Source organism: Struthio camelus, unplaced genomic scaffold (assembly GCF_040807025.1).
Source record: "Struthio camelus isolate bStrCam1 unplaced genomic scaffold, bStrCam1.hap1 HAP1_SCAFFOLD_61, whole genome shotgun sequence".
Taxonomy (NCBI): Eukaryota; Metazoa; Chordata; class Aves; order Struthioniformes; family Struthionidae; genus Struthio; species Struthio camelus.
In genome coordinates this window covers 364,029-390,030 of record NW_027182714.1, presented here as the reverse complement: position 1 = coordinate 390,030, position 26,002 = coordinate 364,029, and positions in this window count along the sequence as shown.

Genomic DNA, 26,002 nt, shown 5'->3' with positions numbered 1-26,002 from the left:
GCAAGAGCTGGGCCTGTTCAGCCTGGAGAAGAGAAGATTGAGAGGGGATCTCATCAACGTGTACAAGTATCTGAAGGGGGAGTGTCAAGAGGATGGGGCCAGCCTCTTCTCCGTGGTGCCCAGCAACAGGACAAGAGGCAATGGGCAGAACCTGAACCACAGGAAGTTCCATCTGAACCTGAGAAAAAACTTCTTCACTGTGAGGGTGACAGAGCATTGGAACAGGTTGCCCAGAGGGGTGGTGGAGTCTCCTTCGCTGGAGATATTCAAAACCCGTCTGGATGTGATCCTGGGCAATATGCTCTAGGTGACCCTGCTTGAGCAGGGAGGTTGGACGAGATGATCTCCAGAGGTTCCTTCCAACCTAAACGATTCTGTGATTCTGTGATTCTGTACGCTTTTGGCCTGCCTACGCTGGTGCCTCCTGCTGTAAGGAGACGGGGAGTGATGCCGGAGGGGTGGAGAAGGCTTTTAGGTGTCCGTAGGCACAGAGGGGCCTTGCAGCCCCGGTCCAAACGGCTTCCAGCTGTGCTTTCTGCCCTGTGCTTGCTCCATTGCGCGCAAGACTAACGCAGTGGCAATTCTGCCCCAGGGAGGTTTTCTCCCAGCTGCTTCCGAGCATGACGCTCCCGGAAAGCTTTTGGTCAGGCCAGGACTCAGTTCCTGAGTGCCTCCTGGTGAAAGTTCAGGTGTTCCCCTGGGCCAGGGTTTGGCATCCTCTTTGGAGGCCGTTTGGAACGTTGACGTTGCCGTCCCCTTGCAACTTCAGAAAAACTCGAGCCCAAGGTGCCTGGTGCTTGGCGCCTTGGCCCAAGAAGTGACCCTTGTCGTCCTGTTGCACGTCATGGCTTGAAGTGTTTTTTCTTGCCCGTCTTTGCCTTGACAGCAGCTGTTGCAGGGCCCCGCTTCTCGAAAGCGCTGCCTGTGAGCAAAGGCCAGGGAAGCAGTAGGCAGGACCAGAGACTTGTTTGGCTTGTCCTGTGGGGTGCAGCAGTGTGCTAGCCAGCGGCACTGCCTGGCTTCTTGCTCATGTCTCCGCTTCCTTGGGCTTTGGCCTGTGGCGCTCGAGTCTTGATGCTGTGTGGTGTCCCACTGTGGCCGTTGGGCTTCTTCCTGGCTGCAGCTTTGCTAGTGCTCGTTTGGTGTTTGCGCTCTCTGCTGGGCCAGTGGGAGCGTGGGCAGGATTCGCTCCGGCTCGAAAGAAGAGCGGGTCCCCGGGAGCGCACCCTCAGCTCCACGCGTGGCTCTACGTCCTCCAGCTTCTGCCTACTTCATTGGCTTTTGTTTTTCTCTTCCTCCCGCTAGCATGTTTGGCATGGATGTTACGAAGGAGAGGCCCAGCTCTTCCCCGTTGCTCGGTAGGTGGAGAACGCCTTGGTCTGCTGAAGGCCAATTTGTTGCCGTCGGTACCTGTTAGTTCCGCTCTGGGAACGGAGAAGCTTTTGCGAGGGATGGCGTTGCCTGGCGTGGCCCTAAGGGTTTGGTGCATACCTTGGCTCCTAGCTGGTTCCTGTCTTTGGGGTTGGGCCGCAGCTAGAGGTGGGAAGCAGGGTGAGGCGTGCGCCGGATGCTCCCTGCCGTGCTGCATAGCTAGCGTGGCGGGACCTTTCCAGTGTGCAGTTGCTCACAGCCTCAGGGCTAAAGGGATGGCCGTAGTTGGGATCGGGGAGGAGATTTCCTTGGGTCCGACTGACCCGCTGTGGCGGCGAGAGAGAAGGGTGCCGACGGCTGTTTGCTTTTCAGCTCGCTGCAACGGGTCGCTTTCTTGTTTGCCTTCCCAGGTCGGGAGGAGGAGATTGCCCTCTTTGAAAGTTACTTGAAAGCCTATGTGGATAAGAAAGCAAGCCACATCATGGCGTTTGAGGGCGTGACGGGCTCTGGAAAGAGCCATTTACTTACGGAGCTTGCCTCTTTAGGCCAGGCTGCTGGGCTCAGGTGAGTGTTGCTGACCGGGAGCTGTGGAACGCTTTCGCTGCCCAGCCGCTGATGTCCGTGGGCTACTGGAGCCCCTCTGCCCTCTGCCCGGGTGCGTGGCCCTTGGACTGCAGCATCCCTGCAAGGCCTGCAGGAGCTGCTGCTGAGGAGCAGCTGCGTGCCCTCCTGCTGCCTCTTGAGGGAGCTAGAGGTGGCTGCTGGAGCCACTGCTGTTGAGCTTCCTTCTTTGGGCCAGGCCCCAAGCAAAGTAGAGCCCGAGCTCAGTCAGGGCTTTTGGCCGTAGCTGCGGAGCCAAGAGAAGAAACCCAAGTGGCCCTGGATTCCGCCTCTCCCCTAGAGCTTAGTGTGAGAAGCCTGCGGCTGCTTGGGTCCCTCTCTGAATCTCAGTGCCTTTTGCTTCTGCATGGCAGGGTAGTGGCTGTGGAAGCGCTGGAGCTCAACCTGAAGCAGGTCTACTCTGCCATGCACATGGTGCTGGCTGTGGCCATGGGCCTGCAGGCCTGTAAATCGTGCAGTGCCAGAGAGCTCGCCCTGCAGGAAAAGCTCCAAGGGCTGGTGGAAGAGAGCAGCTACTGCCTCCTCAATGTGCCTTTCGTCGTTAAGGTGAGAGCGAGAGGCCTCTGTGGCCGTGGCGAAGGCCTGCTTGTGAGCCGTCCTGTGGCTGTTGTGGTTGGGACACCGTGCTGGGGAGTGGGCTTAGCTCCGTGGTGGGAGTAGCAGGAGGGTAGCACAGGCTGGGCTTCTGTTTGTGGGTCCAAAGAGGGGGGCGAGGGGGCTCCTTGTTAGGGGTGAGTGCAGGTGCCAGGCTGCTGCAGGCAGTTCCTGGTGTCTTGCTCAGCAGCCTGGAAAGGGCATTGCAGAGAGGCTTTGAGAGGGGGCCGATGAGCTGGTGCTGAGTTCACTGGTGCGTGAGCAGCCTGCTCCCTCGCGCGATTGCCACGGCGAGGGAAGAAGCTCTTCTCCCCCCTCATGCCTCCCTGCAAGAGCTCTGCCAGAGACCCTCAGCAGAGGGCCTCCGTTGTAGGCTCCCGGTGACGTGCGCGCTGCGTCTCCTCTCCACTGTGTGGGGGGAGAGGTAAGATGCTGAGGGCAGCAGAGGCGTTTTGCTCGCTTGGACTTGCGTGGTGGGCAGGTGTGCTGAACCGCCCTGAAAGGCTGTTTCTCTGTGACTCTGCTTTTCTGGCCAGTTTCCCCTGTCGGAGAAGGTGTCCAAGATGAGCGGTGCTCAAAGGACAACGGAATTGGGGTTGGTTTTCAAGAAACTGCTACAGAAGGTGAGCCGTTCTCCCCATCCTGGGTCAGAGAAGGAAAGCAAGGCCGCAGGCTGAGGGCTCTGCAGGAGAGTGGTGGGAGCTGGTGGGAGGACAGTGTACCGGAGTCATTGCCCTGCAGAGGCTAAACTCCGCGTGCCATGCCCCCTGATAACTTTGCTCCTGTGAAGTTGGAGGGCATGTGCTCCGGAGGAGGAGGAACGGTGTCTTTCCGTGCCACCGTGCCCGAGGGAGCTTAAGAGTCTCGGAGCACGGAAGAGCGGGTGAGATTCCGAACGAAGAGGTAGCTGGGGAGAGGAGAGCGACTTCTGCGCGTCCTCTGTGTGGGGAGAGGCCGGCCAAAGTCTGTCCTGTGGAAGATGCTTGAGAATCCCTCAGAATCCACCCAGACCAACGTGCTTGTTTCAGATCGTTGAAGACGAGCTTGTCCTGTTTGTCATCGACAACGCGCACTACATCGACTCTGCCTCCTGGGCTGTTATGTCGCATGTGCTCAGAGATGTCCCGCTCTTTGTGGTCATGGGCTTTGCTCCTGCTCGCTACGGAAGACAGAGGCTCTGCGAAGCTGCAGCAGACATCATGAAGTTGCAGCAAACGACCCACGTTCATCTGGGAGAGCTGAAAGCTTCAGCTGTTGTGCAGAAAGCCTGCCGGGAGCTGGGAGTTGTCAGTGTGCCCAGGGCCCTAGAGACGTAAGTCCCAGGCGGGGCCTCGGAGCTCTTCGCGAGGGGTTGACCCGCTGCAGAGGGCAGGAGGGAACGAACGTGGTGGGGCAGTGGGGGGCGATTTGTTGCTGGGGCCGAGGCTCTCACTGGTGCCGGAGAGCATCTAGGCTGTTGGGGCCAGGAGAGACGAGGCTTGCAGCTCTGTGCCTTGGGCACTGCGCGCGACTCTTTTCCTGCGCGTTCCAGCAACCGCTGTATCTTCCGGGCAGCTCAGATGCCAAAGGCAGTGGGAGTGCTGGCCTGTTCAAAAGGGAGGTGTAGCTGTGGCAAAGAGGCTGGTCTGAAACGTGTCCCACCTTGCTTTGCCTGTGTCAGTCCCTGCTGGATCTGCTCCTTTCCAGGTTCCTGATGCAGAGAAGCTACGGGATCCCATATTACTGCGAGGAACTGCTGAGCGACCTTAAGCGCCACGACATGCTCTTGTTCCACCTGCTGCGGAAGGGCGAGAAAATGGAGGACAAGTGGGAGAGCCTCTTCAGTAAGCGCCGTTGTGGCTGACGGCCTGGTTGCTGTGGCGCATCTTCCAGAGCGCGTTGTTGCCCTGGGTTTCCCCTGTGAAGTTGGCCCAGGCTGGTGTTGCAGCAGTAGAGGCCTTGGCCTGGCTCAGGCGTGGGCTCCTGCATGCCTTGCTGCTGGGCTAGCCTAAGCACAGGCTGGGGAGTTTGGGTGGCTTTGTGGGGCGAAGCAATGCGGACGGGGCAGAAAATTGCAAAGGAGGGGAAGAGACGCTCCCTGGCACTGAGCTAAGCCCTGGTATTGTCTGGAGGCAGCATGAACGGGGGCGGTTATTGTGGAGCAGGGCGGAGAGTGGCGTGGCTGCAGTGTTCCTTGGGTGCAGCCGCGCGGTGGATTTATGCTGCCACGGAGCGCAGGGCCCAGCTGCTGTAAGACCTGCCCGGGGGGGGATGAATGCTAAAGGGTGGAAGATGGAGGGCAAGCAGGAGGTGACGGCCTGAATCGTCTCCCTTTGAAAATCGCTTTACGCTGCTCTCTTGCTCCGCTCAGCTTCTGTAACGGAGGCTTCCCCTGCCGCAGCCTCCTGGAGCTCCAGCGCGGGGAAGGAGCGCAGGGTGTGCACCATCAGACCTGACGTGAACCTGCAGAGCATCGTGCTTCCCTCCACCTTGAAAGGTGAGGGGCCGAGCCCCGCTGCGGCGGCTGGCGGCTGCACGGAGGTTCTTTCCCGGGGCATGGGCTAGAGAGAGGCTGGGTGTCTGTGTGCCCTGGGTTGCGACTGCCCAAGGGGTTTGGTCCCTAGGAAAGAAGGCTACAAATGTAGCGTCTGGTGTGGGGAAGCTAAGGCAGCCTCGGCAGCCTCAGGCTTGGGAGGGGGCAAGAGAGAGAGCTGTGGCTTGTTTTTGACAGGGATTGCGCTGGCTGAGGTGGACAGCATGAAGCCCTCGGAGCGGATGGTCTTGAAGTGCGCAGCCGTCATCGGGCCGACGTTTACCACCGAGCTGCTGTTACGCCTCCTTCCCAGGTGGACCAGGACCAAGATGAACAAGGCGTTGAATGTCCTGGTGAGAGGCAACATCTTGAAGTGGCTGAATGCTGGGAAGGTGCCAGAAGGCAGCAGTGTTCCCACCAAGGGGCCCGCCACCTCTCTGGAGGAAGAGAGCGGTAAGTGGTGATAATGCGCCCCCGGGAGCGTGGTAGGCTCCTGCTGCTCCCGGCTGTGTGCCTGGCGGGGCTCGCCAGGGCACGCTGCACTGCCCCCTCCGGTGGTGTGTAATGGGCCAAATGGCCGGCCTTGCTTCTGCTGCCAGCAGCCTCGGCAGCTGCTTGCGGGAGTGCAGCTGAAGGCTGTGCGTTGGGAGGGAGAGCGCAGGGCAGTAGCCTGTTGCGCAGGCTGTGCTGGTGTCGGCAAGGCAAACGGGTCCCTTTCACCCTAGCGCTGCGAGGCTCCGAGTGCAGGAGCGCTGGTTTCCTGCCAAGGATCCACGCCAAGGCCTGTCTTTCGTCCCCCGGCTATGGCCCCAGCTGTGGCTGATGTGAAGCCCCGTTGCCTTTCAGGTGCCCAGAAGCGGTGCTTGGGCGAGACCGAGAAGACCGCGAGGCTGCAGTCTGGCGTCCTGACCTTCTGCGCCCCACTGCTGCGGGAGGCTGCCTACGAGCTGTGGCCCAAGGGACAGAGGGTGGCCATGCACCGCAAGTGCGCGGCCTTCCTGGAGAGGCAAGCGCACAAGTGCCAGTGCTGCGGCGGAGGGGACTTTGTGGCCTTCCACCGCTTGGCCCTCGGCAGCGCCCGGGAGGCAGAGAGCTGCGACGACCGTGCCAGCGAACGCTGCTCGTCCAGCTGGGAGGCCTCCCTGCTCAGAAAGGAGGAGTTGAAGAGGGATGAGCTCCGTGCCACTCCGGGTATGCTAGCTGCCGTGCTTTGGAGCCTGGGCCCTCCGCACTGTGCTTGCGCAATTAATGGAAGCGCTGCTCTGTCTCAAGCGCCGTCCGCAGAAGCGTTTTGCTGAAGCCTAGGGATGCTGTCAGCAGAGGGGAGAGGCTTCCCTGAGACTAGCTTAGTCCTCCACTGAGGCCAGCTGCACCAGCAGAGCCATGCTGTGGGCACAGCGTAGAGCCTCTGTGCCCCGGAACGCCCTCCTGCGTTTCCCTGGAATGACCGGAGAGCAGCCCATGTCCTTGCAGTGACAAGAGCCTTGCGGTGCACCCCCCGGCCCCGCAGGCTGAGGCGCCTTTCCTGGTGGGTGTGCTACGCTTGCCCAAAACGTAACAGCCCTGCCGGGAAGGCAGCTCTCGGGGGAAGAGGCCAGGAAGAGAGCTGCCGTCGGTCCCTTTGACTCTGCTCTCCTCCCCTTTCGGATGGAGCATGGCAAGATGCAGCTCTTCCCGCGTGTGAGGTGAGGAAGCGTTTAACTCGTGCTTTGTTTCCAGGTACTGCAAAAGCCCTGCAGAAAGAGAAGAGCTTCTTGGAGGAGACTTTTCGGTGAGGAGAGTAGGTTTTGGTTACGTTGGGAAGTCAGCGGGCTCAGGGTCTGCAGAGGGGGCAAGTGGAGTTTGCAGTTGTGCCTGCTGGCTGTGACTCTAGCTCAGGAAAGAGCTGGCCTGTTGGGTGGGAGCTGGGATGGGGTGGCCCTGGAGATGAGCCTCTTGGAGGAAGCCAGTGGGATCAGGGTGACGATGGTCACGTTAGGGCGGAGCCAGCCCTGCCTTCCTAGCTGTAGGAGAGCAATGTTGCGAGGTGTGCAGGGGCAAAGCAGCCAGCGGGAGCAGGGGGGCTGCTGGAAGGTGGCAGAAAGGCCTGCTTGACTTCCTCCCTGTGGCCAAGAGCAGCGTTGCTCCAGAGCAGGGTCAGCAAAGGCACCAACAGCATCGCGTCCTCGTGGATCTTGTTACCGCTAAAGCCAAAGGAATAGTTTGCTAGGGCTTGAAAGGGGCGATGTTGCTCCTCGCCCCCGTTTTGCCCTGCCTGGCCCCGCTCGCCTTGGGCTCTGGGGCTACGGCGCGCGAGAAGACTGCTCAGCGCGCGCGGGTTGATGTTGCTGCAGTGGAAGAAAACGAATCTTGCGCCCAAGCGCTGTGTTAGTGAGTGGTACTGGCTTGCAGTCAGGGCAGAGCCACAGCTCTCGAGCGAGGAGGGAAGGCAAGAGCGGAAGGGAGGGAGGAGCACAGGGGGAAGACGGAGCAAGGATGGGGGGAGCCAGGCCACTCGGGGGTCGCCCGTGTCAACTGTAATGTGGAACGCTGCTGGGAAACTGTGGTTGTGAATGCGGGGGGCTGAAAGAATAAGCGGCCAGCCCTCTGCACGCCTGGGAAGGCTGTGAAACCCAGCGCTCCCGTATGACGCGCGTGTGCACAGGGCCTTGCTTGTGCTGCGCTAGAATATGCTGTTAGTCTAGGCAGACGGAGCAGTATAGGTGATGCTAGCGTGCGTCGTCTTTCTGCGTGATCTTTGTCTCTGAGTAGAGCGGCAGAGCAGTTTCTGGCCAGGACGGAACGCGTAGCTACGGTGCCCAGCAAGGCCAAAGGGACGCCCGGTGCCGCGTGTGCCTGTGAATGCAGGGCCATTGTGGATTTGGTGCTTGTGCCGCTGGCTCACCACCACATGGCAATGGGCAACGATGGCAGAGCCCTTTATTACCTGCTGGAGTGCGCGGCTGCCTACTTGCACGTCTCCGACAACTACCTGGTGAGTCGCCCTGCTTGCCGGAGCCCACTGCACAAGGAGGCCTCTCAGTTGCCTTGTCCTGGGCAAGCCGATTTTGCCATTGCACTAGGACGTGCTTCTGTGGGGACTTGGGGCTGAACCGCTGGCGTCAGAGCCAGGCTTCTCCCCCCCGTTTGCCTCTCCTGGGGCAAGGGAGGCGGGGCAGAGAAGCAGGACCTTTGCACAAGGCGCACGCGCCAGGAGGTGGTGCGAAGGAGCACTCGTGCCCGTGGGCTGTGTTAGGGTGGGCATCGCCAGGGGCAGATGCGTGCCCTCCTCAGAGAGCTGCTGGAGGCAACTGGGAACGATGGGGCTGGATGCAGGCTCTGCACCGACGCTCACCTGCTCTCTGTGTGCTTGTTCCAAGGCCTTTATGAACCTGAAGAAAGCAGAGGTCGTGAGGAGCTCAGCGGCTGAGAAAGCCGATGTGCTTGCCTGCTTTGAAGAAGCCACCTTCCTGAGCCTGAAAGGGGAGGTAAAGTGTCAGGGAGGTTCTGAGGGCTCTGCTGGTGGGTGGAGTTGGACGCCTTTGTTGGGGGGTGGCGGCAGCGGCGATAGGCCTGGCATTTTGAGGCACGGCCGCTACCAGCAGCCTTTCCTGTGAGCGCTTCAGCCTCCGGCCAAAAGCGGTCGAGGCCCTCAGCCTCGGTTCAGGCAGAGCCTTGAAATGTGGTGCGTGCTCAGTCGGAGCCCTTTGGGACTGTCTGAAGAAGCCTTCTCCTGTGCAGGTCTGCTACAACATGGGCTGCATGGAGCTGGCAAAGAAGACGCTCAGGAAGGCATTGAGCCTGCTGAAGAGAAAATTGCCCCTCACCTCAGCTGGCGTCGTCTTCCAGTTTCTGCTGGAGAAGTCAGAGCATGCCTCCCACAGGAAGAACAAAGAGTCCTCCCTTCATCAAGAGGCAGGGTAAGAAGCCGAAGGGAAAGAGAAGGGAAGGAAGAGGCGTTTCCTGCGTGGTGCCGGGCACCTAGGCCCACACCTGCCTAGGCTTAAGCCCAGACTTTCCCTGAGCATAGGTGTTAGCATGGGGAAAGCTGCTGAGGGACCTGGAGGCTCCTGGGTGGGGGGAGCGGGCACGTGTTGCCTTGTGGGGGATGGTGGGGGTGAGAGCAGAGAGATGTTCCCAGGGAGCACAGGCTGCAGAGGAAAGGGAGCCGGCAGGGAGGAGCAGGACGTGGGCATGGAGGGGTAAGTGGAGGGGAGGTGTGAGAATGAGGAAGCTCGGGGGTTGCAGCCAGGTGCAAGGCTGCCGTAGAACAAGCCTTTCCCTCGCGGTGCCCGGCTTTGCTTCGCCCTCCCTGGGCTGTAGTGCCAACCCGTTCTCGCTAGCAGCGATCTTTCCCCGGTGGTGCTTCTTGGCTCTGCCGCTTCCATGCCTGCAGCCCGGCCTGCATCAGCTGCCGCCCTGCTGGGAGCAGGTGCAGCTGCCTCCTCTGTCGCCCTGCTTCCCCTGGCCCTGCCTGACCTGGCACTGTGTAGCTAGTGGCTGTGGCCCAGCGGTTTCTCTTGTGTGGCAGGAGGGAGAGGCTGCCCTGGCTGTTCCGGCAGAGCCACTGCCTTTCCTTGCTGCGGCAGCTCTTCAGCCTGGAGGGCACTTCCAGGGGCCGGAGGCTGTCGCGCCTGGCAGCGCTCATGAAGGTCAACACGGCCGAGGAGTCTGAGGATGCGAGTCACGTGAGTGCCTCCTCTCTGCGGCAGCAGACGCGTTTCTGACATAGCTCCTTTCCCCTGGCCCGCCTAGAGTACCAGCAGGGTCTGCCCGGGGCGGCAAGAAGAGGCCAAACGCGACGGAGTGGTACCCGTCCCTGAACTTTGCTTTACAAACTTCCAGCAGACGTGCGTTGCTCTTCTTCTTGGTAGTCGCTCTCATGGCGTTTGTTTCACCGTTGTAAGCGTTGGGCTGGTTGTGGCTTTAAGGCAGCACCCCGCTGGGGCCCTCGTCTCGCCACGGCCGCAGTTAGCAGCGGCAGTCCTAAGAACCGTTTGTCGTAGGGGTGAGAGCCCTGAGAGCAGAAGAGAAGAGAGAACCTGGCCGTTGGGTTTCTGCCCTGAGCCGTCTAGGCCAGAGAATCACCCTGGCGACATTCAGTCTTGTACAGTCTCCTGTCTGGACCGTTTTAGATCCTGTTGTCCTACATGGAATATGCGCGGTGCTGCCAGGACCTGGGCTGCCAGGAAGAGTGGCTGCAGTACGGGCGGGCGGCCATCCAGCTTAGCTCTGACGTCGAGCTCTTTGGAGGAGGGGTATTAAAGGCCGCCAAATTTGCCCAGGCCCTGAGCCATCTGAACCTCAGCCTGGGGAATCTGCCCCTCTCTGTCGACGTAGGTACGTACTGCCCCCGCTGCCTGCGAGAAGGCCTCTCCGCAGAGGGAGCCTGTGCCAGCCTGCTTGTTTTCTTGGCAGGCTATCGCGCCAAGAGCCTGTGGATGGAGCTGGAGAAGCCCGACCTGGACTGCGAGGTTCTCGCCACGCTCTTTGCGGCGCTCTTTCTGCAGATGAGGTAATGCTGCTGCGGGACAGACTGCTGGTTGCGCAGGGTCGGGGGGCCACCTGAGATCCTTCTTGTGTCATTCTCTGCGCGCAGCAAAGAGGGCTGCTTGGTTTCTTATTGGATACTCGCTGGCTGTATGGACGCTGGTAAATTAAACAATGCCAAGGACCGTGGCTGGCTGTTGGGGAGCGTGAGGGTGTGCTGTGAAACTGCTGGAACAGTTCCTGGCTCGGTTCTGGCCCTTGCCAGGTAGCGCTTGCCGCAGGCAATTCCCAGGCCTGGTTTAGGAGCGAGCCTAGCGCAGGGAGGCGCTCGTTGTGTTGGGGGCGCTAGCCATGTTTGGTTGGGTGGACGCGGGCCTTTCCATGCCACGCGGCACCGGTGCCCGAGACGGCAGTCGTCCAGGGGGAGGTCTCGAGAGGAGCAGTTTCCGAAGCAAACGCGTCATGTGGGCGAGTGCGGAGGGCAGTGGGGAGCTGTGCGTGCTCTTTGGCCTGCTTTTCCTGACAAAGACTTTGATGGAAAGGTGAGTAGCTCTGCTGCTGGGCCAATGGGAAAGCACTGGCTTGCATGGGAAGGATGCCTGAGTTTTGCTCCGGGGCTTGCCGTTTGGGCCGGGGTCCCTGAGGCCTTTCTCCGGAGACTTGTTGCCAAAAGATGAACAACTGTCTGATGGAGAACCTCTGATGGCGATGCCAGAAAGAGCAGCGCAGGGAGAGCGGGATGATGGGAAGGGGAGCGGGGAGCGTCCGGAGGTGGTGACTGGGATCCCACCCCGCGGAGAGGCTCCATGGAGGCTCGCTGTGTTCCTCCGCAGGTACCCAGAATGTGAGGAAGTGCTGCGCAGGCTCGAGAAGCAGGTGGCTGCAGAGCACAGCATCATTGGGCAGGCATACTTCTTCTCCTGCTGCTTAGACCTGTTGCTTTACGCTGGTAAGTGCTCAGTGAGGAGGGCCCCAGAGAGCCAGGAGGCTTGCAAAGATGCTTTTTCTCCTGCTACAACACGGACGCCAGAGCCTCCAGCCACGCTTTCACTTCCTGGGCCGAGTCCCGGGCTCTTTGGCTCTGGGTGTGTCTTTGTCTGTCTTTCCTGCCTCCCCTGTCTTTGTTTGCATGTTCTACAGGTGATCCCAGAGTGATTTCAAAATGCTGGCAATTTCCCTCTTTGCTTCCCGTGTTTTGAGATTCCCCTTTCTGAAACCTCTTCCCAGGCTCGCTCTGCTCTGGCTCCTGGGGAGGCGGGCATAGCAGTGCTGGGGGATGTGCCTGACCAGGAGGCATCTAACAGCCTACGCTATGGAGTGGCTGTCGCTTGCTGGTCAATGGCAGTGTGTGTCTGTCAGCGCTCGAAAGCTGCTGAAGAAAAGGGAATAGATATTTGTGTGGCGCTTGACTAGCCCTGAGGAGCTAGGCTAGAACTCCAGCCCTTGCCTTGTTCCTGTTTGGTTTTGCTTGCTCTCTGAGTGGTTTACCTGCCCAGAAATTCTCCAGCTGTGCTTGAGCTTTGTCCTGCTACGAATGCCCGAGGGAAAACAAGGCAGCGGAGGGCGGCACTGCTTCTCTGCGATGCATTTGTATTACAGGCTGGGAGTACAAGTCATTTGAAGAGTGCAGGAGCTTCGTTGAGCAGAACGAAGCAAACCACATCCTCAGCTCGCACAACAGCATCCTGCTTGGACTGTATTCGTCCCTGGCTCTTTGGTAAGTTACAGAGGTGCTTAGACTGGCGAGAGGCCCAGGCAGTGGTTCTGGCAGGGGAGGTGGGAGCTCTGGGCCTGTCGTGTCCCCCGTGCCCTGTCCAACAAGGCGGCCGTCGCTGGGGTGTAGAGTACTTGATCAAGTACTCTACAAAACGTGTGTGTGTGTGTGTGTGTGTGTTTCTCTCTGGACGGTGTAGGTTTGGAAGGCTTGGGCAGTGGGCCGAGTTCCAGAAGCCCTTTGAAAAGGCCAAGAGGCTGCTGAAGAGAGCTGACGCCTCCGTTTTGGCCACCCAAGCATGCAGCCGGCTCCTGGAGTGCTACACGCTGGTGCTGCGGAACGACATTGAGCGCAGCTCGGCGAGGGCCCGGGAGAGCCGCAGCAGGGCTCTAAGGGTGAGGGAAGAGGAGGAGGGGGGTGTGCACGCTGTGAGGGGCCTCTAGGGAAAGCTGTGTTGCGAGCAGCAGTGGATTGGCAAGGCCAGGGCGAAGCAGCCGCGCTGGGATGGAGCCAGGCTAGAGGCAGAGTGTGGTAGTGGGTTAGAGAGGAACATGGCAAGAGGCTGCTCCCCCCTGGGGCGGCAGCAAGAGGTGGTAGAGAAGGCAGTGAGGTGACGGGGGTCTTCCTGGGCACGTGAGGATTCCCTTGTGGGGATGGGAATGGTCTGCAAGACAGGAGAAGAGACTTGCACAGCCATGAGCTAGCTAGTGAGCCCTGCTGAAATGCCTGCTGCATGTGAGGGCTTATGGCTCGGGAGAGACTTGTGTGGTATCTCAGCCTTGCTAGCTGCGTGCTCCTTGTGCCTTTGCGGCTGCTTTCCCCTTTGGGGAATAGGTGCGGTCCTCAGTGCCGAGCCATCGCCCAGCTCGATGACTTCTGCTGACGTGCCTCTCCGTTGTTCTCTCGGTAGCTTGTGGAAGAGGTTTTTGCTCGGTGCTCTACAAGCCCCGTCTTCTACCCCAGAGCCTACCATCTGAAAGCGTACGTTTTCTGCATGCTGGGTAACAAAGACCAGAGCCTGTTGTGCCTCAGGCAGGGCCTCCAAGCCTGTGAGGCGAATGGCAACCTCCTGGAGAAGGCTTGGCTGGAGATGAGCGCTGTAAGTGGATCCTCTTTGCCTCTGAGTTGCTCCCTGGGCAGAGGTTTGGCATGCCCTAGGAGAAGGTGGCGCGGACTGTACTCCGGCAGGTCCACGTAGGGAAAGCCCCCAGCGAGCTTCAGGAGCGTGTGCCGAAAGTCCTTGGCGAGCTGGTAGGGGCTGCTAGCCCTCCTCAGCAGGAGGGCAGTGGCAGCTGCGATGCCCTTCCCTCAGGAGGGGCTGGAAGGACACGCGAGGGAGCAGCAGGCGCTGCAGCATGCCGCTCCTTCCCAGCATCTCTGCTGGGCTGAGGAGCGGTGGAGTGGAATCTCTGCCTCTCCCTTGAGCCAGCTCTGGGAGCCAGCCTGAACCTGGCTGGAGGAGGTTTCCTTTGCGTTCCCTCTCCTTGCCCTCCCTGATAGGCTTTTGCAGCACGGCAAATTGGGTGATGGGTGGAAGAAGCTACTGCAAGAGGCCTCGCTTGCCTTCCCGGACCGCGCCTGTGGCTCTGGGGACCTCCTGTTCTTCGCGGCTCTCACTTGGGCTTTTGTTTTCCTCAGGAGCGGTGGTTCACTGGCAAGGGCCCCGTGGGAGACTTGTGGCTGGAGACAGCGCCACGTTTTCCCCAGCTGAAGCAAGCAAAGCCTGAAGTCTGTAGCTGCAGGTACCTGCTGAAGCTGCCAGCACGGCCGAGCGAGGATGCTCTTCCAGGGGTTAAATAAAGAAACACTGCCATCATCTCAGCGTTCTGTATGGAGTCACAGACCACAGCAAGAGGACGCTGAAGGCGTGCCACGAGAGTCTCTGGCCTGTGGTTTATTGGGAAAGCTAGGCGGCGGGGAAGCCACCACCCCCGTTGTTAGTGCTCACAAGAGTCGAGGGCTGTAAAGCAGTGCAAGAAATTCTCTCCCCCTCGCCCTAGTGCAGTTCCCTGTGGCGCTGTGTAAGCGCTTGAGCCGGCTGCAGGAGGAGCTTGGCCCTGGTGTAGGGCCAAGTGGTTGCTGAGGTGGGGAGGGTGGGAGGGTGTTTTTCTGGAAGCGGGACTGGTTTGAAGTGTTCCCTAGTCAGAAAAGTCAACAGCACTAGCGGCCTCATCCTGTTGCCCTCTCCGGTTGATGCGGATGAGAGCTCCTTAGTGGAGAATGGATGTACGTGTGTGCATATAGATGTAGCCAAGAGGGATGCCCCTGTGGGCGAGGGCGCTGCTTGTGCTGGGGTCGGCCCAGCTCCCAGCTGAGCTTGCCTTGGGGAGCAGCCAGCCCTTGCTGCTCACTGGCAAGAGAGAGCGTTGGCCTAGGCGTCGTCACGCTGCTGCGCGCTCTTCCTGAGGAGGCAGAGCAAGCCTGCTCGGTCGGCCTGCATCGTCAGTCTCCCGTACGGGTGACCGCTTTGCCTGCCTCGTGGGAAGGAGGAAGGAGGAAGCGTGTGAGCTGGGCTGGCAAGCAGCGTTCCGAACCTGGGCCTGGCTCGGTGTGTGTGCCTGGCTGTCGCCAGCAGGTTGCAGTTGTGTGTGTTGGGTGCAAGTGACTTGTGCTTGCTTGGGAGACTTTGGTGGGCCCCGAGGCAGCAGGGGGAGCCTTCTGGAGGCAAGAAGAGAGACCATCTTGGTAGCCTCTCTCTGAGTGCTGAGGCAGCAGGAAAGAAGGCAGGCTGGTTTCTGCTGTCAAGTGCTCTGCTGTTTGAGGTCAGCAGCGCAAGGGCACAGGCTTGTCTAAAGCACCTGGTCCCCCAGGCCTGGGAGGGGCTGGTGCTCCCTCGCCTGGCCATTGCCTGAGGGAGAGGCACAGTCCGAGAGGGACACTGGAGGCTGCCTGGGCAAGCAGCCGCTGAGTGTCACCGTGTGGCAGGCACGCCAACTCGTGCAGCTGCTCCTCTGAGCGACTGGGGAGAAGGGCAGCTTTGGCGCGCGCGGAGCGCGGCCTTGGCTGCTAGCCCTCGTCCCCCGTAGAGCCCGGCTCTCCTCAGTGCTGCTGCTTTGGTGGCAGCAGTTGTGTGGCTCGGGGCAGCGGCTAAGGTGGACGGGGAGCTGCCTTTGCCTGCCTGGAGGCAGAGGGCCGTGCGTGAGCCAGGGTGCCCAGCGTGGCTCTGTTTCCCTGGGGCATGCAAGGTTTACAACAGCGTTCTCACTCGGAGCAGGGACCTGGAGCTGCCTCCTGCTGCGGCTTTGGACTTTGTCTTGCCCTCTCTGATACGTCGGTGCGCCGTGGTCCTGGCCCAGCCCTGTCCATCTCCTCCCGGCCTCCCCCAGGAGCCGTGTGGATGGAGGTTGGCTGTGTCCCCCGCTGCCCCCCCGGGAAAGCCCCACTTCTTTTTGCAAAGAAATACAAGTCCTCCGAGCAGCCCTGGAAATGTCCCGCTGCGTGCTGCAGTGGCCGTGCTTTTGGGGAAGCCTGGGCTGCTGGCTGTCAGCACGTCTGTTAGGCCCTTTGCGCTTGGGAACGTGGGAAGCAGCTGCTGTTTCGGCCACGGGTGGAGGTCAGTCGCTGTGCGAGCCTCCTTCAGCTCTGTACGGGAGACAACTGCGTCGCGCTAGCCACCTCTGAGCAACCGGCTCGGCGTAGGGAGGGAGCGGGGGGCAGCTTCCCGGCAGTTGCTGGGTAAGCGGTGCCTTGCCGAGGCTGTCACTGTTAGCCGGATCAGCGTAGGCGACAGTGGACAGGTAAATGATGACACGCGGACGATGTCACTGTGAGCCGACTGTGACCTCCCCCGGCCCCTTGGTGACAGAGGGCCAGCCGCGCCTCCCAAAGGCCAGTGCGCAACGCTGTGCAGTGGTGTCTGGTCGTCCTCCCTGGTGGGCACGGTGGGTCGTCTTGTACTGAGGTACCGCAGGTACCCCAGGGCGCTGACGATGTCTTGTGCCTGGGAGCGAAGGTCAAAGCACTGCTCAGAACTGGGGGAAGTAGCTGCTTACGTCCCCGACCTGCTTTTGTCTGAGGACTTGAAGCAGGAGAACCGTTGCGTTCAGAACTTCCATGGAGTGCTGCTCTTTGCTGATGTGTCAGGTGGGTCAAAGCGTTATGAAGGGCGGGCACTGAGGAGGAGTCCCCGACCCGAGCCGCTGGGACTTAGCGGGCCTTTTGGAGCCCTGGTCGTCCCGCCTGTGGTAGAGAAGGGGTCAAAGGAGATGTCGTTTGCCGCTGAGGTCTTCCGCTTTGGGGAAGTAGCGCTCGGACGTAGCTGAGGTCACAGCCCGGGGGTGGTCTTTGCTGGCAGCAGCCCTGCGGCCTGCTTGTGGTCAGCCGTCTGCTCAGAGCAGCGTGCGTTAGGGAGCCCTGAGGCTGCCGGAGCAGCAGCTTGGGCCCGCGCTGTTGCCTGCAGTGCTCTCTCTGGAGCTTTGGGGAGGTGTGAGGTGGGCCAGGCTCTGGCTCATGGAGGCCTGGGAGAGGAGGCCTGGCTGCCTTGCCTCCCCCTTGTTAGTCTTTGTCAGGGCCAACTTGGAGGAGCAGCTGCTGCGCAGAGGAGCTGGCTGGCCAGGTGCTGCGTTAGTTGGCAAAGGCCTCGTGGGCTTTCTAGCTCAGGGTGTTGCCTGGCTGTAGGCAAGAGGGGAGGCAGCCGGGGGACGCGCTGGAGGGTGGCAGCCAAGTGCAGGAGCTAGGCGTAACGGGTGGGTGTGAGCATGGGGAAGGCGCCCGTCAGCGAGCGCTCAGAAGCGCGGGTGGAATTAGAGGGCTGTGGCTGCTGTCAGGGGCGCGCCTGGGTTCTCCCGGAGCGTGGTTCTCTCGGCTGGCTGAAAGCGACGTGGAAAGTGCCAGGTCCTTCGGCCCTGTAGACGTGTCCTGATTTCTTTGTGCCTGTGTGTCCCTGTTGCAGGTTTCACTGCTCTGACAGAGAAATTCAGCCAGAGCATCAGCATAGAGCGGGGTGCGGATGAGGTAACGCAAACCCTCAATCGCTACATGGGTGACATTTTGGAGGGTAAGTGCCGTTCTGCAGGACTGTGTGGGATTGGGCCACGACAAGAGGGAGGTGCTGGGCAGCCTGCTGCTGCTGCTGCTGCTGCTGCTGCCGCCGCCGCCTCCTCCTTGCGCGGGCTGGGGGTTCCTATGGGGCTGAGAGCCGCCGAGAGCAGCTGGGCTCTTCTGGCAGGTGCTTTCTGCTCCCCACAAAGACTAAGGAGGTGCCCGCTTTCTCAGCACCCACCCTTGGGCTTGTGGAGTGACCGCTGTTCAGTGATGGAGGAAGATTTTGCTGGTGTTGGGGCGCAGGGGGGAGCGGGGGCATCTAGCCAGTGTTAGTGCCCAAATGAGCTGGGGATGGGGGCGCTGACCAAAGTGTGCGTTGCCTTCCCTGGGGCCTTGTCACAGGGCACAGTAGCGTAGGTCCCAGGGCTGTGGTCCCTGTGAGCAGTGTAGCTGCTACGTTTGCTAAGTTGTGCCCCCAAAGCACCGCTGCTCTTGTGCTGCTGTCTGAGCAGAGCGGCTTGTCCTGCGGCCTTCCTGAAGAAGGCCTAGCTGCAGCTCTTCTTGTGTTTTTTTTTTGGTCTGCAGAGCTGCTGGCTTTTGGTGGAGACATCTTGAAGTTTGCAGGTACGTGTGCGTAAAAGAGACGTGGCCTTGTCTGCTGCAGCTGCAGACGAGTGCGAGGGGAGAGGGGAGACAGAGGCGCGAGCCGGCAGAGCCCCGAGGGGTGGCTCTGCTGGCACGCAGGTGCCCAGGGGGAGCTGCCGTCCCGGGCCCTGGCGGCGTGGCTGCAGTTGTAGCTGGCGGGGCAGAGGGGGAGGTGTGCCTGTGGCCAGGGTGCTGTAGTTGAGGAGGATGCCTTCACCCAAACGCGTTTTCCCTGGCACGCCTGCTGGCTTCCGCTGTCCCGGCCGGTGGGTGCAGGTCAGGGAGCGTCAGGTGTCACGAGAGCCGTCCCTGTCCCCTTGCTTTCCCCAGGGGATGCTGTGCTGGTGCTGTGGAGAGCAAAGCACGCGCAGCTGAGAGACACCATCAGCCTGGTGCTGCAGTGTAGCCAGCAAATCCAGGAGAAGTACAGGATCCGTGAGACGGACGTGGGTCTGAAGCTCCGACTGAAGATAGGTACGGGGAGTGCTGCGTTAGGCTGCTGCGCGTTCTCAGGCAGGCGTTCACGAGCTGCCTGCATGCAAAGTGAGCCGGTGGCTGGCCAACGTGCCGGTGTGGGGCCCCTGATTAGGACCCCCTCCCCGGCCACGATCGATCCTGAATCCATCAAGTGGGACGCCTGCGCTCGAAGCAGTTGAGCGGAAGAGCCTGGCTCCAGGGCTGAGCTTCAAAGTTGGCCTGGGAGGAGCTGAGCTGTGGCGGGCTGTGGAGGTAAAAATGCTCTCTGCATCAGTTGTGCTTGTCTCTCACCAGGGATCTCTGCAGGGCATATGTCCCTCCTGACTGTTGGAGACAAAAAGCAGCAGCACTTCCTGATCCTTGGCCAGGCCGTGGGTGAAGTGTGGCAGGCCCAAAACCTTGCCAATGCAAGTGACGTGATCCTGTCACCCAGCTGCTGGGAGCTCTGTAACCGGAACCAGATCAAGACCAAGAGACTTAAAGGCCAAAGCGCTGTGAAGGTGGGTGGGACGGCCTCTGGAGCAATTCTGAGGGCCTGGGCGTGGACGTGGCTGTGAGGGAGGAAGGTGTGAGAAGGGCGAGGAGACGCGCGTGGAGGGAGTTCTAGGTGTAGAGGTGCTCCCGTAGGTGGGGAGCAGTAGCTGCTGGGGAGCAGTTTTGTCTCAGGGTTGTCTCTGGATTCTGCTGGGTGGCTTTGAAGAGGGGGTCAGGAGGCGCTGGAAGAGTTTGCCTCAACGGGTACTGTCCTCTGTGGGTCCTGGAGCTGTCCTCGACGCGTTTTTGTACTGTGTGCCTTTAGGTTACAGGCATGGAACGGATGTCTCTGTCGGAACGCGAAGACATCTTCTCCAAGTTTACCCGAGCCCAGCTGAACTACAGTTCTCCTGAGGCGTCAGGTGAGGCCCGTGTTCATGACGTTCTGTGGCTGCCCAGAAAGGTGGGGGCGGGCTTGTTCAGGGGCCAGCGAGGAACGCCCTCTGCCCTCTCCCCCTTGCAGTCAGCATTTGTGCCTTTGGCCCTGGTGCGCTTCAGCGGAGGCACTCGCTGCTTCCCCCTGCTTCCAGGGGCCTGCTCTGGCTGAGCACCTGCAGGAGGAAGAAATGTGCAACTGGAGGAGACTTTCTCTCCCTGAGTTCCAGTGCCAGCCCCTGCTTTCCAACTGCTTTTCCCTAGGCAGGCTCGTAGTGCCAGCCTGCCAGTGACCGCCTGGATTTTCCTTCCCTAGGCATCCTGAGGCCTGCTGTTTCCCTGGCCCCTCGGCATGCTCTGGGGAAGTTGCTGCGGAAGTACGTCCCCGCATCTGTTCTGAGGAAGGTATGGCCACAGCTGCCGGGAGCTGTGTTTATTTTGCCCCGAGGGGAGGAGTTATTCCTTCCGCTGAGAGCGCGTGCTGCTGCCCACGTGGGGGCTCTTGCTTGGTGTTTGCTGGGGGCAGTCCGCTCTCGGGGAGAGCTGGCTGCTGAAGGTGTGCTGCTCTTGTCTTCCAGATTGATGACAGACAGCCCCTGGACTACTTGTCCGAGCTACGGCCGGTCACCTGCCTCTTTGTCAAGCTGCAGTTTGCTGCCGATGTCAACTTAACGCAGATCTGCAAGGCTATCCAGGACAGCAGCGTGATGATGCTGGAGATCATCCGTCCTCACAAGGGCGAGATCAACAAAATCTCCATGTTTGATAAAGTGAGTGTGGGGGAGGAGCCCACCCCGCAAAAGTGTGGGCAGCAAACGAGAGGGCAGTGGCTCTCTCGGTCTACTGAGCAGCGGGGAAAGGAGAAGCAGCTCTGCCTCGGCGCTGGGATCAGCACCCTCTGGCTGGGGGTTGCCCTGAAGCTCTGCTGCTCTCGGCAGCGGCTCGACTCGCACGGCATGAGCCGTTTGCCGTAGGCGCTGTCCCAAGCTGTGCTGCCGCTGTCCTTGGCAGGGCTGCACGTTCCTGTGCGTGTTTGGACTCCCTGGAGAGAAGCTGCCCGACGAAAGCGTTCACGCCTTGGAAAGCGCTGTTCAAATCTCCAAGGCGTGCTCCTCGAGGCCTAGGAAAATCGAGTGAGTGGGGAGGCGCGTTGCCTGGGACTGCGCGGGGGAAGGAGGGAGGGATGGTTTCTCAGCGAGACGTGCCCTCTAGCTTGGCCTCCTCTGTCCCTGGGAGGAAGGAGACAGTGCCCTGAGAGGTGCCCTTCTTGCCCGCGCCGAGGAGGCGTGCTGAGGCTGGCTGGAGTCAGGGACTTTCCGCCCGTCCCAGCTGTGAGGCCTTAGGGGAAGGGTTGAAAACTGCCTGGCTGCTCTCGGGAGCCCCTTTCACCTGGGGGCGTTACGCTGCGGAGCTCTGCAGGTCCCCGAGGTCTGCCCTGCCAGGGCGGGAGGTGGTGCGAGGGGAGCCGGGTGAAGGGGTGAAGGTAGGTGGGCAGGCAGGCCTGTGCGCGGGCGCTGCTGAATGCCTGTCGCTCTCCGTGTGTGTCAGGGCCGTGTCTGTCGGGGTTACCAGCGGGACGGTGTTCTGCGGAGTCGTAGGCCATCGCGTGAGGCACGAATACACAGGTACGAGGTGTTTGGCTGAGGAGCGGGTGGCTGGGCTGGGTCTGTTCAGCCGGAGCAGCGTGTCAAAGGAAGAGGCAGAGCGGCAGGGAACACCCTGTTGCCCGTATGTGCTGGGCTGGGACGAGGCCTTGGCCTGTGTCCTGTGGGGAATGAGGGAGGCAGAGCGGGCGCCGCTGCGGTGCGGGGGACCAGGCTCAGAGCCTTGTTGTTCCTGCTGGTTGTGCTGCCAACGGTTTGGGGCTTGCCTGTGCTGGAGGTGATGCAGCCGTTGGCGGTGAAGGGTGGAGCGGGTTGGTTTCATAGGTACGTGAATGCGTGCTCTCTCTCTGCGGCAGTCATTGGCCAGAAGGTGAATCTGGCAGCCCGGCTGATGGAGCACTACCCTGGGCTGGTGTCCTGTGATGCAGCGACGTACGCAGCCTCTAGGCTGCCCCGATGGTGCTTCGAGGAGCTGCCGGAGGCAAAGATGAAGGGGGTTGTCGATCCTGGCCCCGTGTATCAATACCTGGGGGTGTCGGCGAAGTCGTGAGTGTCCTGTTTGAGCGGGCTGGTTGGGGGCAGGGTGGCACACAGGGTCCAGTCTTGGTCCGCAAAGAGGAGTTGTGCAGAGCTGGCCCCCGCCCACCCCTCCCATCGCTGGGGCTGAGAAGATGGAAAGGCAGAGCACGGGTACTGCAAGAGCTGGGCCTGTTCAGCCTGGAGAAGAGAAGATTGAGAGGGGATCTCATCAACGTGTACAAGTATCTGAAGGGGGAGTGTCAAGAGGATGGGGCCAGCCTCTTCTCCGTGGTGCCCAGCAACAGGACAAGAGGCAATGGGCAGAACCTGAACCACAGGAAGTTCCATCTGAACCTGAGAAAAAACTTCTTCACTGTGAGGGTGACAGAGCATTGGAACAGGTTGCCCAGAGGGGTGGTGGAGTCTCCTTCGCTGGAGATATTCAAAACCCGTCTGGATGTGATCCTGGGCAATATGCTCTAGGTGACCCTGCTTGAGCAGGGAGGTTGGACGAGATGATCTCCAGAGGTTCCTTCCAACCTAAACGATTCTGTGATTCTGTGATTCTGTACGCTTTTGGCCTGCCTACGCTGGTGCCTCCTGCTGTAAGGAGACGGGGAGTGATGCCGGAGGGGTGGAGAAGGCTTTTAGGTGTCCGTAGGCACAGAGGGGCCTTGCAGCCCCGGTCCAAACGGCTTCCAGCTGTGCTTTCTGCCCTGTGCTTGCTCCATTGCGCGCAAGACTAACGCAGTGGCAATTCTGCCCCAGGGAGGTTTTCTCCCAGCTGCTTCCGAGCATGACGCTCCCGGAAAGCTTTTGGTCAGGCCAGGACTCAGTTCCTGAGTGCCTCCTGGTGAAAGTTCAGGTGTTCCCCTGGGCCAGGGTTTGGCATCCTCTTTGGAGGCCGTTTGGAACGTTGACGTTGCCGTCCCCTTGCAACTTCAGAAAAACTCGAGCCCAAGGTGCCTGGTGCTTGGCGCCTTGGCCCAAGAAGTGACCCTTGTCGTCCTGTTGCACGTCATGGCTTGAAGTGTTTTTTCTTGCCCGTCTTTGCCTTGACAGCAGCTGTTGCAGGGCCCCGCTTCTCGAAAGCGCTGCCTGTGAGCAAAGGCCAGGGAAGCAGTAGGCAGGACCAGAGACTTGTTTGGCTTGTCCTGTGGGGTGCAGCAGTGTGCTAGCCAGCGGCACTGCCTGGCTTCTTGCTCATGTCTCCGCTTCCTTGGGCTTTGGCCTGTGGCGCTCGAGTCTTGATGCTGTGTGGTGTCCCACTGTGGCCGTTGGGCTTCTTCCTGGCTGCAGCTTTGCTAGTGCTCGTTTGGTGTTTGCGCTCTCTGCTGGGCCAGTGGGAGCGTGGGCAGGATTCGCTCTGGCTCGAAAGAAGAGCGGGTCCCCGGGAGCGCACCCTCAGCTCCACGCGTGGCTCTACGTCCTCCAGCTTCTGCCTACTTCATTGGCTTTTGTTTTTCTCTTCCTCCCGCTAGCATGTTTGGCATGGATGTTACGAAGGAGAGGCCCAGCTCTTCCCCGTTGCTCGGTAGGTGGAGAACGCCTTGGTCTGCTGAAGGCCAATTTGTTGCCGTCGGTACCTGTTAGTTCCGCTCTGGGAACGGAGAAGCTTTTGCGAGGGATGGCGTTGCCTGGCGTGGCCCTAAGGGTTTGGTGCATACCTTGGCTCCTAGCTGGTTCCTGTCTTTGGGGTTGGGCCGCAGCTAGAGGTGGGAAGCAGGGTGAGGCGTGCGCCGGATGCTCCCTGCCGTGCTGCATAGCTAGCGTGGCGGGACCTTTCCAGTGTGCAGTTGCTCACAGCCTCAGGGCTAAAGGGATGGCCGTAGTTGGGATCGGGGAGGAGATTTCCTTGGGTCCGACTGACCCGCTGTGGCGGCGAGAGAGAAGGGTGCCGACGGCTGTTTGCTTTTCAGCTCGCTGCAACGGGTCGCTTTCTTGTTTGCCTTCCCAGGTCGGGAGGAGGAGATTGCCCTCTTTGAAAGTTACTTGAAAGCCTATGTGGATAAGAAAGCAAGCCACATCATGGCGTTTGAGGGCGTGACGGGCTCTGGAAAGAGCCATTTACTTACGGAGCTTGCCTCTTTAGGCCAGGCTGCTGGGCTCAGGTGAGTGTTGCTGACCGGGAGCTGTGGAACGCTTTCGCTGCCCAGCCGCTGATGTCCGTGGGCTACTGGAGCCCCTCTGCCCTCTGCCCGGGTGCGTGGCCCTTGGACTGCAGCATCCCTGCAAGGCCTGCAGGAGCTGCTGCTGAGGAGCAGCTGCGTGCCCTCCTGCTGCCTCTTGAGGGAGCTAGAGGTGGCTGCTGGAGCCACTGCTGTTGAGCTTCCTTCTTTGGGCCAGGCCCCAAGCAAAGTAGAGCCCGAGCTCAGTCAGGGCTTTTGGCCGTAGCTGCGGAGCCAAGAGAAGAAACCCAAGTGGCCCTGGATTCCGCCTCTCCCCTAGAGCTTAGTGTGAGAAGCCTGCGGCTGCTTGGGTCCCTCTCTGAATCTCAGTGCCTTTTGCTTCTGCATGGCAGGGTAGTGGCTGTGGAAGCGCTGGAGCTCAACCTGAAGCAGGTCTACTCTGCCATGCACATGGTGCTGGCTGTGGCCATGGGCCTGCAGGCCTGTAAATCGTGCAGTGCCAGAGAGCTCGCCCTGCAGGAAAAGCTCCAAGGGCTGGTGGAAGAGAGCAGCTACTGCCTCCTCAATGTGCCTTTCGTCGTTAAGGTGAGAGCGAGAGGCCTCTGTGGCCGTGGCGAAGGCCTGCTTGTGAGCCGTCCTGTGGCTGTTGTGGTTGGGACACCGTGCTGGGGAGTGGGCTTAGCTCCGTGGTGGGAGTAGCAGGAGGGTAGCACAGGCTGGGCTTCTGTTTGTGGGTCCAAAGAGGGGGGCGAGGGGGCTCCTTGTTAGGGGTGAGTGCAGGTGCCAGGCTGCTGCAGGCAGTTCCTGGTGTCTTGCTCAGCAGCCTGGAAAGGGCATTGCAGAGAGGCTTTGAGAGGGGGCCGATGAGCTGGTGCTGAGTTCACTGGTGCGTGAGCAGCCTGCTCCCTCGCGCGATTGCCACGGCGAGGGAAGAAGCTCTTCTCCCCCCTCATGCCTCCCTGCAAGAGCTCTGCCAGAGACCCTCAGCAGAGGGCCTCCGTTGTAGGCTCCCGGTGACGTGCGCGCTGCGTCTCCTCTCCACTGTGTGGGGGGAGAGGTAAGATGCTGAGGGCAGCAGAGGCGTTTTGCTCGCTTGGACTTGCGTGGTGGGCAGGTGTGCTGAACCGCCCTGAAAGGCTGTTTCTCTGTGACTCTGCTTTTCTGGCCAGTTTCCCCTGTCGGAGAAGGTGTCCAAGATGAGCGGCGCTCAAAGGACAACGGAATTGGGGTTGGTTTTCAAGAAACTGCTACAGAAGGTGAGCCGTTCTCCCCATCCTGGGTCAGAGAAGGAAAGCAAGGCCGCAGGCTGAGGGCTCTGCAGGAGAGTGGTGGGAGCTGGTGGGAGGACAGTGTACCGGAGTCATTGCCCTGCAGAGGCTAAACTCCGCGTGCCATGCCCCCTGATAACTTTGCTCCTGTGAAGTTGGAGGGCATGTGCTCCGGAGGAGGAGGAACGGTGTCTTTCCGTGCCACCGTGCCCGAGGGAGCTTAAGAGTCTCGGAGCACGGAAGAGCGGGTGAGATTCCGAACGAAGAGGTAGCTGGGGAGAGGAGAGCGACTTCTGCGCGTCCTCTGTGTGGGGAGAGGCCGGCCAAAGTCTGTCCTGTGGAAGATGCTTGAGAATCCCTCAGAATCCACCCAGACCAACGTGCTTGTTTCAGATCGTTGAAGACGAGCTTGTCCTGTTTGTCATCGACAACGCGCACTACATCGACTCTGCCTCCTGGGCTGTTATGTCGCATGTGCTCAGAGATGTCCCGCTCTTTGTGGTCATGGGCTTTGCTCCTGCTCGCTACGGAAGACAGAGGCTCTGCGAAGCTGCAGCAGACATCATGAAGTTGCAGCAAACGACCCACGTTCATCTGGGAGAGCTGAAAGCTTCAGCTGTTGTGCAGAAAGCCTGCCGGGAGCTGGGAGTTGTCAGTGTGCCCAGGGCCCTAGAGACGTAAGTCCCAGGCGGGGCCTCGGAGCTCTTCGCGAGGGGTTGACCCGCTGCAGAGGGCAGGAGGGAACGAACGTGGTGGGGCAGTGGGGGGCGATTTGTTGCTGGGGCCGAGGCTCTCACTGGTGCCGGAGAGCATCTAGGCTGTTGGGGCCAGGAGAGACGAGGCTTGCAGCTCTGTGCCTTGGGCACTGCGCGCGACTCTTTTCCTGCGCGTTCCAGCAACCGCTGTATCTTCCGGGCAGCTCAGATGCCAAAGGCAGTGGGAGTGCTGGCCTGTTCAAAAGGGAGGTGTAGCTGTGGCAAAGAGGCTGGTCTGAAACGTGTCCCACCTTGCTTTGCCTGTGTCAGTCCCTGCTGGATCTGCTCCTTTCCAGGTTCCTGATGCAGAGAAGCTACGGGATCCCATATTACTGCGAGGAACTGCTGAGCGACCTTAAGCGCCACGACATGCTCTTGTTCCACCTGCTGCGGAAGGGCGAGAAAATGGAGGACAAGTGGGAGAGCCTCTTC